Raw genomic sequence first — 12170 nt, 5'->3', positions numbered from 1 at the left:
GCCCAAGCACCTGGGCCATCCTCCACTGCACTCCCTGGCCACAGCAGAGAGCTGGCCTGGAGGAGGGGCAACCAGGACAGAATCCGGCGCCCCCACCGGGACTAGAACCCGGTGTGCCGGCGCCGCTAGGCAGAGGATTAGCCTAGTGAGTTGCGGCGCCGGCCTAGTATCAAGATTCTTTAAAGCCCTTTGTTTATTGTTCTTCTTATACTAGTGTAGAAAATAATACATTTTCTTTTAGTAGGCCTTTGATAGGGTACCATGTACTTATATTTTCAAGTTAAAATATTTAGTGGCTTTTTTTTTTTTTTTTAAGAAAAATTGTTTGTTTGAGAGGCAGAGAAAGACATCTCCTATCCATTGGTTCACTCCCCAGTTGCTGGCAGCAGATGGGGGCTGGGCCAGTGGAAGCCAGGAGCATGGAACTTAATGCAGTCTCCTGTGAGGGTGGTGGGAACCCGGTTACCTGAGCCCTCACCACTGCCTTCTGGGTCTGCATGGGCAGGAAGCTGGAGTCAGGAGCTGGACGTGGGCACGGAGCCCAGGCACTGTGGTGTGTGATAGGACAGCTTAGCCAGCATCTTAACCACCAGGCCCAGTGCTCACCTCAAGAAACTTTGTGTTTTTCAAAATTCCCTTCCAACCAGTGAATTCCTATAAAATAGGGTGTTCGAGCTTGCGCATGCTTGGTTGGGTTTTTGGTAACTTCCAAATTCAAAGCTCGTCATCTGAGAATGTATACCATCTACGTAGAAGTCGTGTGGCAGGTGCATATCTGTGTTCGCGCACAATCGTGACTCGTAAGACTAAGAGGACGGAGTGTCTTTGCCGTTTCCTGTTCTTCAGGGATCGTGGCTTCAGCTGTCGTTTACTGTCCAGGCTCGGCTTGGGTTTCCTTAATTAATGGCCTGTTGGAGTAGATTACAGAACGCTGGTGCCTTCCAGATTTGGGCCGCTGCCCAACTGCGCCTCCGGCCCCGCTGTCTGGGTTGCAGAGGTGGACACAGGTGGTGGTGTTGACTTGTCTGCTGGGGGAGGCCCCAGATCGCCGCCCGCGGAGGTCAGAACAGATCCTGGCTTCAGCCCAGGAGTTTGCCCGGCCTGTCCCCGTCCCTTCCCCTGCCCCTGTCCCTGCCCCGTCTCGAGTCTTTAGTTTTTCCCAGAGGCTCCCAGGGAAGCTTTCTTCTCCAGGTGCCTATGCCCCAGAGTAGGATCTCGACCTTAAATGAGGTCATGCGAGCAGGTGCCCGCTGAAGGTGCTTGCACTTAGTAGGTCGAAGTGCTCCGTGGCAAGTCAGGAGGATCTGAGCGGGAAACTGGACCTCGTCAGCACTTAGCGAGTAGAAGCGCCGAGCCGTGCCGTCCCTCTTCAGCCTGCGGCCCTTCCTTTCAGCCAGAAAGCCACCTCCGTGTCAGCCGGTCTGCTCCGCGCTGTGTGGCTTGGGGCGATACCTGGGCCTGCTTGTGTGTCTGTCAGGACCCAGCACTGCCTCTGACAAGAACCAGGTGTTTGCTACGCACCCCACCTTTATTTACTCTACTTGTCCCTGTCCACTCGATCACTGAGCCCCGCAGCTTTAAACCAGGCTGCCTCTGAGTGTGTGTGGTCCTTACTCCGCCTCCAGGAAGGCCCCCAGAATTGTCTTTCCCATGGTTCGAGGCCAGGCAGGCAATGGGTCCTAGTGTCTTCCGGTCTCCACGAGAGTAGAGCACATGTGACAAATCCTTGCTGAGGAAGTGAGAAAGGTGTGAACAGGAAACAGACTTGTAACTTAGAAGAGAAGGAAGATGGAACCAGCGTTCTGTGTGCAGGTTGCATAGTTGAGCAGGTGTCCGTCTTCCTGGGTGATGAGCCCAGGAGCTTGAGAGGTACCTGTGCAAGACCTTGATTGCATCTAAGAGGGCTGAGTCACCCAGGCTGGTCACCTTGTGCAGGAGGCTGGCTGAGACGGCGCCCCCAGGCTACTGCCTGCCCCCTGTCTACTGCGGCGTGGCTGAGGGACTGTGGGCAGGTCCACTTGACGTTTTGTGCTGTGGCTCCCTCCTCTGTAGAGGGGGCTGCACTTGTAGAGATGGTATGCACTTGACGGTGGCTGTCGGGACCCAAGGAGCATTTACAGAGTTCTCATGCAGCAGTGCTGTGTCGGTTCAATTAAAGTAAGGAGACTTGGAGTTTTTTCCTCCATATTCCATGAATGGGAAGCCTAAAGTTCCAGAAAGATGAATTCTACAGTACACTCCGAATGTCAAAAACTAGGGGTGGAGCTGGCCAGTGAATTCCCTCTGTGCGGCTCTGCAGGGACAACAGTTTTGTGGACGATCTGCTTGGGCTGAAATCTCTTTTCCTCCTTTTCAGCAATTTGCAGCAAGAATGGGCTAATTATTTTAATGGGCAACATTATTTAATTAAGCGCTTTATTTATCAGCCAGGCTGACATTTAGACTTTCTCATTTTTTTTCCACAAAGGATTTCTGATTTTTTATTTCAGATTTTTTTTTGTTTTGTTTTTCCTTGACATTTCACTGTTGTAAGTCCTCACTCGTTCTCAGGGACGTAGTCCAGGACTTGATACCCTTTATATGGCTGTTGTATTGTGTCCTTTGGTTTATGATGATCCTGTATAGTTTATTCCTTGAATAATATCGAAACTGTTAGAGAATTGAATAGCCCTTTTCTTAACGGCTTGGTAGAAATTGCTTTCCTTGCCCCACCTTGGAGGGACGTCCCTTCACAATTCACTGGACTGGGGAAGATGTGGGAAATGTTTTCCTTAAAGTCACTTAAGGTACTGCCCTTACTTCAGAGTGCATGTCCCTGAGGTGTTCCATGGGACAAAGGACGTGGTTGCATTTTGATGTTTCTTTTTAAGAAAATTTCTTTGAGAGGCAGAGGAGATGCAGAAGGAGAGAGAGATTGGTTTCCATCTGCTGATTCACTCCCCAGATGGCCACAACGGCTGGGGCTAGGCCAGGCTAAAGCCAGGAGCCATGAACTTCTTCCAGGTCTCCCACGCGGGTGCCGGGGCCCAAGGACTTGGGCCATCTTCCACTGCTTTCCCAGGCCATTAACAGGGAGCTAGATCAGAAGTGGAGCAGCCGGGACACGAACTGGCACCCATGTGGGATGCCTGTGTTGCAGGCAGTGGCTTTACCTGCTGCGTCCCAGCGCCGGCCCTGCTGAGAAGTTTTGACTTAAACGTCCTTATTAAGTAATGAGGCTGTTGGAAATAGACTGACTTGATTTGCAAACAAACTTAACAAAGTTTTGTAGTTTCTTAAAATACCTAGTACTCTTTTCTTTTAGTTAAAATCTTCCGGATTCATTTTTAGTTGTTTACTAAATCCTGTCATTTTCCCATGGAATAAGACGCAAGATATCTTGTAGGACCTTTGAGATAAGCTAAATTACCTGCTAGGAGCCAGGTGTGGGCGTGGCTGAGCCGGCAGCTGATAGCACAAGGAACTGGCCTTTGATTGCCAACCTCCAGTGATCCTGCTCTCCTGGGAGAGAGTACCTACTCACTGCCATGTCTGGAACTGCAAGACCGCTCCTAGTAACCGAGTCCTGCAGCCACCGTGATGTCCTTTAGCAAGGGAGCGGCTAGGCCAACTGTGCACAGCCGCACTCCGGAACACTATTCAGCAGTGAGCAGCAGGGAGCTCTCCAGCCATGAAGAGCCAAGGAGAGGCTGAAATGTGCGCTGCCTATGGCAGGAAGCCAGTCTCCAGAGGGCTCTGTATGTTCCTGCACTACGACATTGCGGAGGAGGCAGCCTGCGGGGAGCAGTTTGTAGTACAGGGCGAGGAAGGCCAGAGGTTGAACACCTGGTGAGGATTTCACAGCAGTGACACTGTTCTGGGTGATGCTGTCATGGGGGATGTGTGACTGTCGCCCGCAGAACACGCAACACCAAGCCTGAACCACCATGTAACTATACTTAATAATGTATCATCCTTGATCCACCAGTTGTAACGAATGTCCCACACTGATGGAAGATATTAATGACAGGAAAAAGATCTGGGCATAGAGATAAAAAGAACCCTGCTAGCTCCGCAGTTTTCTGGAAAAATAAAAACTTCTGTAAAAAACAGAGGATCTGTCTGTCTGAAAGGCAGGGTGACAGGGCGACAGAGAGAGAGGGAGGGGAGCTCTTGTGGCTGCAGGTTCACTCTCAAAATGGCTGGGTGGAAGCCAGGAGCAGGAACTGTGGTCTCCCACATGTTGGAAGGCACTCAAGGACTGGAGCCGTCATCTTCTGCCTTCCCAGGGACATTAGCAGGAAGCTGGCTCAGAAGCAGTGCAGTGGGGACTCCAGCCAGCACTCCCGTAAGGGATGCCGCTGCCCTAAGTGGTGACTCAGTACTGGCTCCTTGTCTGTCCATTTCAGAGAGCAGCTTCGTGTACGAGCTGTCCACACCACGAATAATCTCTCGGGCCGCTGCCTTCATCTCTCGGCTACAACAGTTTCCGTTTGTGATGGTCACCATGCCATCACGCCAGAGCTAATGAGTGGATTTTTCTTAATCCGCATTCTTGTTGATGGCCCGGTGGCCATCAGTGCTGTGATCAGCCCTGTGGCTCTGACTCCGGGCTCCCTGCTAGGATTTCACAATGGATTTTTCAGCCGCAGTGTTTTGTAAACGGGGGCTTCATGCAGCCGGGAAAGGTTTGCCATCCACGGTCCCTGCAGGTCCTCCCGTCTCTGCGAATCCGCTGCTTCCCTCCCCGGGTGTATTTCTCTGCACCCTGGGCTCCCATCTGATCTTTCTGGGCTCATTCCAGCCTCTTTCCAAGCATCCCCTTTGACTCGGGTGCGGGGGCTTACAGAGCTCCTCTCCTGAGCCTCACGCCCCTCTGCTCAGCTTGTCGGAGTGGAATTTTGCAGGAGGCATCAGGAGGCGGTAGCCCGCGCTGGAGACTGGTGAACGCTCAGCTGCGACCCTCAGAGGCTTCGTGTCGTCCCAGCTCTGGTGCCCGGCGCTCACCTACAGTCAGCCGCAAGTCTAGAGCTCACTTGCCCTTGAGTCCTGGACCGAGGGGTGTCCTTCATCCCCTCCCCCTATGCTGTTTGCCCTCAGTCTCTGAGAGCCTTAATGTCAGGCTATGTCCAGTGTGTGTCGCCGCCACCTGTTTTCTCATGGTCACCACCGTCTTCTCTTGTGTGGGCTGTTACAGGTGCTGTCTCGCCGATCTCTGTCCTAATCCATCTGACACAGGCTGTCAGATATTCTCACCTTATTTTAAAAGCCACCAGCTGAGCGTCCTCCTCCCAAGGCAGCCTTTCAGGCTGACCAAAACCTGCCTCTCACCTGCCATGGTCACCTCCTGTGGTCATCTTTCGTACCTCGATCATGAGCCACGCAGGCAAGGGTTAGGTGCTTGCTTTTGACGTTTGGAGAGGCTGACCAGTGTCCATTCTGCGGGGGAGCGGGGTGCTTCCTTTAGGAGGAGAGCATGCGTGGAGGAGAATGGTGTTTGTTAAGGAGAGCCGGGCCTGGCTCAGCCTGAGAATTGTGCCTCTGTTTACATTGCAGGGAGGGTGTGAGTGTGGGAATCAGAGAGGCAGGAAGCGGAGCTGTCTTCCAGTGGGCCGCCCTTCTCCTTGTGTTTTATCTAGCCTGACCTTTTTATTTAGAGGAAGAACGGGGTGAGCGCCAGTTAAATTTTTGTATTCTCCGGATCATCAAGAAATGGATGTCATTACAAGAGACTTGGAAAAAAAAAATACTCATTGGAGCATTTAATATTTGCACAGCAAAACCCCAGGGAGGACAGTTAGGTCAGGAAACCCTTTCTGCGGGAGGTGACTTTGGAGCTGTGCCGAGTGGAGCCCATGGTGAAGGAGAGAAAGCCAGCGGCAGCGTGCACACACGCACCCACATACACACACACACACACACACACACGCACGCACACACCTGGGACACAGGTGTGGGGCAGCAGAGCCCAGCAGGAGCAGAGTCACGGTCACGGCAGGTTGGGGATTGTCTGGCTGGGAGCCTCTGCGCTGGGCTTGGAGTTCGTCAGACCCAGGTTTTTCCAGCAGAAAGGAGCAATGGTTGGGATTGAACTTCGGGAAATAACTTCTGTGGATAGGGTAAGAGGGGGACCGTTTCTCTCCCACCCTGGGTTTTTCTGGGAGCACTTTCCCGATGTTGGTTGAGGGTATTTAAGGTAGCCTGTTCAATGGTCCTTTTCTTTTTTCCTGCAGTTCAGGAGAAAACGGTGACGACGTGACGCGATCTGGATAGTTTCTGCAGCTTCGTTTTCTTTCCCTTCCTTTGCTGGGTAGCAGGGTCACACAGCTTGTATGGAGACAGCTGACATCCCGTCTGCCTTTTCCCAAGTGTTCAAACAGGCTGAACAGTACTCCCCGTCTGAAGGGTCTGGGTGATGGTCTTGGAAAGGCACAGACTGGGGACTGGTGGTAGAAAGAGACACCGAGATCTTGCATCTACTGGTTGACTCCCCCAATGGCCACAACAGTGGGGCTGGGCCAGGCTGGAGCCAGGAGCTCCATCTGGGTTTCCCACGTGGGTGTCAGGGACCCACGTACTCAGGCCATCATCTGGATTTGCCCAGGCATATCAGCAGGAAGCTGGATTTGAAGGCAGAGGCTGGACTCAGTCCTTGGCACTCAGATATAGGATGTGGGCTGCTCACACAGTGGCTTAACCCACTGTGTCACAACGGCTGCCCCTCCTTATACACCCTACTGTCAACCTCAGCCTCCAAGCCGACCCTACCTCACTATTTCCTGGGTATTTATCCTCAGAATAAAACCCTTTCTTGATACGAAATATGAGCAAGCTATTTACAGGAGCCTCACTGGGCCAGCAGGCAGGGCCGTGTCCTGAGCTCAAAGGAATTCTTGTGACCCAAGGTTTTGTGTGTGACCCTTTCAACCTTTGCTTTTCACATAAATAGGGCCATAGGCTGTGTAGCTGGTTGCGTCTGGCTGCTTTCATTTAGCAAATGCTTTTGGGATTCATCCGCGCGGTAGTGTGTGTCAGCGTTTTGTTTCTTTTGATTGCTGAAAAATCCCTTATATGGACATTTGTGTATCCAATCACTGATTGAACATTTGGGTTTTTTTCCACTTGGCTATGAACATCAGCACACAGTCTCTGTGTGGCCACATCGTGTCATTTCTCTTGAGGAGGGGATGCCTGGGAATAGAACTGCTCACCAGGGGAAGAGTTTTCTGGGTTCTGTGCTATTTTCATGAGTAAAACTCTCAGAAACAGCCAAAATGTTCTACCAAGGGTTTGCTCCATTTTAGGTTCCTTCCAGCCATCAGCACCGTGTGTCCGGTTCTTCCACGTTCTTGGTCCCAGTTCTTGTGGTCTGCCTTTATTAGGAGTGTGAAATACTGTCTCACCCTGGATGTAATTTGCATCTCTTAATGACTAATGATAGTGCACACCTTTTCATGTGCTTATTAGCCATCTGTACATCTTTGGAGATTTAAATTCTATTATCATAGACATCTCACCACTTCTCCTTTCCCTGCCTGTTCCTTCCTGTTATATAATACCCACCTTTTCAGGAGTTATCTGCAGCCACTTCAGTTATTTTAGCCTTCCTCTTGTGATATAAATGAATTTAAAGTTTACTAGTAATTGGGCCGCGGCTCAATAGGCTAATCCTCCACCTAGTGGCGCCCACACACTGGGTTCTAGTCCCGGTTGGGGCGCCGGATTCTGTCCCGGTTGCCCCTCTTCCAGGCCAGCTCTCTGCTGTGGCCCGGGAAGGCAGTGGAGGATGGCCCAAGTGCTTGGGCCCTGCACCCCATGGGAGACCAGGAGAAGCACCTGGCTCCTGCCTTCAGATCAGCGCACGGTGCGCTGGCCACAGCGCGGCCGGCCGTGGTGGCCATTGGAGGGTGAACCAACGGCAAAGGAAGACCTTTCTCCCTGTCTCTCTCTCTCTCACTACCCACTCTGCCTGTCAAAAACAAAAACAAAAACAAACAAAAAACTAGTAATTGTTGCTTATTGCTTTGTCCCTTACCTCTTGTTTTGCTGAAGTTTGTCCTTTAGTAGTTTTTTCAAAGAGGGCTTGGGTAACACTTTTAAAAATTCTTGCCTATTTGAAATAGCTGGCAAATACGTTTGAGTAGAAGTTTCGGTTTAAGATTTTGATTCGGTATTTGAAAGCGTTTTTGACATTTAAGCCTTGAATGTTGTTGTGGGCAAATCTGAACTTTTTGTTGGAACCTCTGCCCAGCTGTTCAGATGATTCCTTCTTAAAGGACCCAGGGTTGGGTGGGAGGATAGAAGTTGGCCTGTGTGTGAGAGGGGCCAAAAGCAGGAATTTGCTGTGGTTGACAGGGGGAAGGAACGTAGAAGCAAGCCTTGGAAGCAGCCCGGCAGCCACAGGTTAAAAGATAGCATCAGGTGGGTCCCAGCCCTGTGCCTGGGGCTGTTAGGTCCAGTCACACTGCACTGATAAAGCCCTGGGAAAGATTCTACAGGAAAACTCTCCACCCCGCAGTATCCCAGGAGAAGGAGTGGGAAGGAGATAATGTAGGCCCAAACCCATAAAACTCCAGACTGAGAGCAGCCAGGGCGCTCTGTTCTGTGCTGAGAGGCCGGTCTGGACTGCCAGGTGCATTCTCCTCATTAAACTTCACTGGCTTGCCCTGCTACTCTGTCGCAACATCTGAACTTCTTTTCTCATGGGAAGGCGAGAACCGGTGTTCCAGACTATGTCTCTGGGAACTCCAGGACACAGCCTCTTAGCGACTGTTTCATACCAGTTACCCCTGGGTAGGACATGTTCACTGATTAGGGAAAACCAGCTTTTATTTTTGTAGTCCTCCGAGTTACGCCTTAAACTTTGTGCGGACTTCGTGTTGTATCACTTCAGTTGTTCCTATCTGCGGCTTTTCTGATTCAAACCTTTCTCTTACTTTTCTCCACCTTTCCTCCCAAAGCCCTCATAGTTTCACTAGTACATAGCGGGTACTTCAAAAGGATCATGGGAAAATGGAATTAAATCATGTTTATTTTGGCATAAAAAATGTCAAAATCTGTGCAGTTTTTGCCTAACGTTCATTTTCTGTCAACTTGTTGAAGGCCCTTTGCGTGAATTTCAAGAATTTTTGCACCGAAAGGAAGTTTTATCCTTTAATTCCATTTTCCACAAACTTTCTGAGTACCCTTGGGTTTCCTTTAGCTCCTTGCCACTTGGTGCTGCCGCGATTCCTCTGTTTCTCCCTCTGCTGTTTGCCTTCCTGCTTTATTTCCCAGAGCTTCCCTGCACTCCTGGGAATCCTCTTCCACTTTTGTTCTTGGGACGGGCTATCTTCTTAAGTTTTGTGGATTTATGCAATATGCTTGGGCAGAATTTTAATCCATTGAATGCAGAATTTCTTTTGTGGGTGTTCACCTCTCATTTGCTTTTGATTTCTTTTTGGCCACATGTTTGTTAAGACCCCCTTTTTTCTTAAGATTTATTTGTGGGGCCGGCGCTGTGGCGCAGCGGGTTAAAGCTGTTGTCTGGGGCGCCAGCATCCCATATGGGCGCTGGTTCTAGTCCTGCCTGCTCCTCCTCTGATCCAGCTCTCTGCTCTGGCCTGGGAAAGCAGTGGAAGATGCTTGGGCCTCTGCACCCACATAGGAGACCTGGGGGAAGCTGCTGGCTCCTGGCTTCGGATCGGCGCAGCTCCTGCCGTTGTGGCCATCTGGGGAGTGAACCAGCGGATGGAAGACGTCTCTCTGTGTCTACCTCTCTCTGTAACTCTTTCAAGTAAATTTTTATTTATTTATTTTTAAGATTTGTTTGAAAGGCAGAGTTACACAGAGAGAGAGAGCGCAAGATCTTCCATCTGCTAGTTCAATCCCCAAATGGTCGCAACAGCTGGAGTTGAGCCAGGCCAAAGCCAGGAGGCTGGAACTCCATTCTGGTCTCCCACGTGGGATGCAGGGGCCCAAGCACTTGTGCCATCTTCCGCAGCTTTCACAGGTGCATTGTGGTGGGTTAAGGCCCCCAAGGTCTTTTTGTTGTTACCTGGCGAGTTCTTGATGAACTAGCTGTTTGCAGGAGGCTGGTGCAGGCTAACACATGGAACCACGTCCTATGCTAACAGGAGTTCTTGTGCCCCGAGGCTGTGTGTGTGTGTGTGTGTGTGGTCATTCCAGCCTTTGCCTGGCCCAGACTTTGGTGATGTCGCTGGCCTCAGCGGTGGATGCTTCCGGCACCGAGGGCTGGCCCGTGTGGTGTTGTGCAGCACCGTGCCCGGGGAGAGCAGCCACTGGGAGCCGGCACACCTGAGAAGGTTGTTGCCAGGGTGTCCGGTGGAGTTTGGGGAGTGGGGCCCTGCCAGTTTTCTCTGAGCTCTGCTGCCCTGGGCGGTCCCTCCCAGTGTCCTCCTGATCAGCTCTTTCTCACACCGCATGGCTGGAGCCACAGATGTCTTCCAGGGTCCTCACAGCGAGAAGGCTTGCATTCTCCTCTGTGTTCCTTACTGCTTCTGGGTGAATTCCAAGAGGAAGTCCTTAGGACACGGTGACAGACAACTCCAGCCTTCTCTCTTTCCTCTGCCAGTCCAAAATCTTACTGTTTTGTTATGGCTGCTGCTTTAAGAAACGTTTTACATAGATCCGAGGAATAGTTTTGCAAGAGGTTTTTGCTTTTGGGTCTGAAGTGATCAAGATTAGTATTCCCATATCACAAGGAAAGAAAGGTGACTCTCCTTTATTTTGGCCATTCCCCAAGAAACTCGGAGGTCAGAGGGAAACCACAGAGGTCAAGTCCAGCCAGAGCACGGGTTAACACCCACAGGAAGCCTGAAGGCTGCTTAGCCTTGTTTACCTGGAGAGCATGACGCTCTGTTACCAGGCTTACCAGTTTTGATGTCCAACATGCATTGCGGTTGCCCATTTATGACCAGCCAGCGTTCCTGAGATGTTCCTCTTTGCATTCTTCGGATGCCCCACTCAAAACCCACGGCTGGATTTACGTCTGAATTAAACAGAACTTTCCATGCGCAGCAGCAGCAGTGCGTGCACGCATAACAAAAAGAGCCAGAGATCCGCAAGTAGAAACAACACAGACACCAGCTCATCTGGAGACTGAGCGAAGGACGTTCTAGCGCTGAGTGCAGGCTCATCACCAACTCAGCTCGCCGTGCGTTCTGTTACTCCATCTTTTTTTTTTTTTTTTTTTTGACAGGCAGAGTGGACAGTGAGAGAGAGACAGAGAGAAAGGTCTTCCTTTGCCGTTGGTTCACCCTCCAATGGCCGCCGCTGCAGCCGGCGCACCGAGCTGATCCGATGGCAGGAGCCAGGATCCAGGTGCTTTTCCTGGTCTCCCATGGGGTGCAGGGCCCAAGCACCTGGGCCATCCTCCACTGCACTCCCTGGCCACAGCAGAGAGCTGGCCTGGAAGAGGGGCAACCGGGACAGAATCCGGCGCCCCGACCGGGACTAGAACCCGGTGTGCCGGCGCCGCAAGGTGGAGGATTAGCCTATTGAGCCACGGCGCCGGCTTCCATCTTTTTTTTTTTTAAGATTTATTTATTTGAAAGAGTTACACACACAGAAGGAGAGGCAGAGAGAGAGAGAGAGAGTGAGTGTGTGTGTGTGTGTGTGTTCTGGGGGAACGTCTGAATTTGACTCTGCAGGAGGTAGCTGAGTGTGATTTGGGCATGAAAACCCTCCCGAGCGAGGGTGACACTGGGAGCTCTTGCAGTTGCATGAGTGGATTCCACGCCCAGCTTCAACCCCAAAGCTGGAAGCGCCCCTCCCTGGCTTTCTGGGCCCGCCCAGGTCCCCTGAGTCCCACCTCTACCTCGCTTCTCTTTTCCACCTGCACGACCTGGCTGGTGTCTTATACACTGCTTCGGTTCCACACGCACCCCTTTTCAGGTGGGTCCCAGCTGTCTCTCAGGCAGAGAACTGGTCTCTGGCGCCACCACCCAACCGCAGCTTCCCCGCCCCAGCAGCAGCCCCCAGGGCCGGGCGTCCGCCCTGGAATCGCCTCGCCTTGCCTCGCCTCACCCGCCTGACTTCCTCCCGCTCTGCTCAGATTGCAAACTTCCTGGTCCTGGGTGAGCTTTCACCCCAGTAGCTTAACCATTGACCCGCGTCAGGTTAATTTTTCCACACAAGTGTGTCACTCACTGCCCTCAACTCGCTGGCTGCTTTCTGCTTGCAGGGTAGAC

The 12170-nt window shown here is 51.7% G+C and overlaps 1 protein-coding gene across 4 annotated transcripts in view; it reads left to right on the top strand.

The window, feature by feature from the left end:
* The window catches only part of FARP1 (FERM, ARH/RhoGEF and pleckstrin domain protein 1), a 286456-nt gene that overhangs the window by 49812 nt on the left and 224474 nt on the right, over positions 1-12170 (top strand). The gene's annotated exons all lie outside the window — the stretch shown is intronic.

The sequence above is a fragment of the Oryctolagus cuniculus genome, chromosome 9 (genome assembly GCF_051225735.1).
Source record: "Oryctolagus cuniculus isolate XC-2025 breed Fujian yellow rabbit chromosome 9, ASM5122573v1, whole genome shotgun sequence".
In the NCBI taxonomy this organism is placed as follows: domain Eukaryota; kingdom Metazoa; phylum Chordata; class Mammalia; order Lagomorpha; family Leporidae; genus Oryctolagus; species Oryctolagus cuniculus.
The sequence above is the reverse complement of the archived record's forward strand: the minus strand, read 5'-3'. Positions and strand labels throughout refer to the sequence as shown.